Source organism: Cannabis sativa, chromosome 1, assembly GCF_029168945.1.
Source record: "Cannabis sativa cultivar Pink pepper isolate KNU-18-1 chromosome 1, ASM2916894v1, whole genome shotgun sequence".
Lineage (NCBI taxonomy): Eukaryota > Viridiplantae > Streptophyta > Magnoliopsida > Rosales > Cannabaceae > Cannabis > Cannabis sativa.
This window is the reverse complement of record NC_083601.1, coordinates 32,675,761-32,676,448: the sequence shown is the minus strand read 5'-3', so window position 1 is coordinate 32,676,448 and position 688 is coordinate 32,675,761. Positions and strand designations below refer to the sequence as shown.

At 42.9% G+C, this 688-nt stretch overlaps 1 non-coding gene across 1 annotated transcript; it reads right to left on the bottom strand.

Moving 5' to 3' along the window:
• Positions 1–231: 231 nt before the first annotated feature.
• LOC133033766 (small nucleolar RNA R71) lies at positions 232–338 on the bottom strand. Its single transcript, XR_009685832.1, has one exon. It is a non-coding gene; the product is annotated as a small nucleolar RNA R71 (small nucleolar RNA).
• Positions 339–688: the final 350 nt, after the last annotated feature.

Sequence of the window (688 nt, the reverse complement as noted above, 5' to 3'; positions counted from 1 at the left end):
TGGTCTCCCTTCTGAAGATCCTAATTTGCATCTCTCTAACTTCATGGAACTTTGTGAAACTTTTAAAGTTAATGGAGTTAGCGACGATGCCATTAGATTGAGGTTGTTTCCATTCTCGCTCAGAGAACGAGCCAAGAGTTGGTTGAATTCTTTGCCACCGAATTCTATTGCTACATGGAATGATACGCAACAAAATTCTTGTCAAAGTTCTTTCCTCCAGCTAAGTCTGCAAAGCTAAGAGGAGAAATCAATAATTTCTGCCAACAAGATAATGAATCTCTCCATGAGGCTTGGGAGAGGTTTAAAGATCTGATCAGGAGGTGTCCCCATCATGGTATAGAGAAGTGGATGCTGGTTCACAACTTCTACAACGGGTTGGTTGGTAATACTAGAACTCTAATAGATGCAGCAGCGGGCGGAGCTTTTATGAGAAAGAGTGCTAATGAGGCATGTGATCTATTGGAGGAGATGGCTCTAAACAACCATCAGTGGCCAACTGAAAGGAGTCAATCCAAGAAGGTAGCTGGTGTGTTAGAAGTCGATGCCATCACAAAGTTAACAGCTCAGGTTGAGGCATTGACTAAAATCATTGCAGGGCAAGCTAAGCAAGCCCAAATTGTTTGTGAGTTATGTGGAGGAAGTCATCACTTTTCGGAGTGCCAAGCAGATGTGGATGATTTGCCAATGG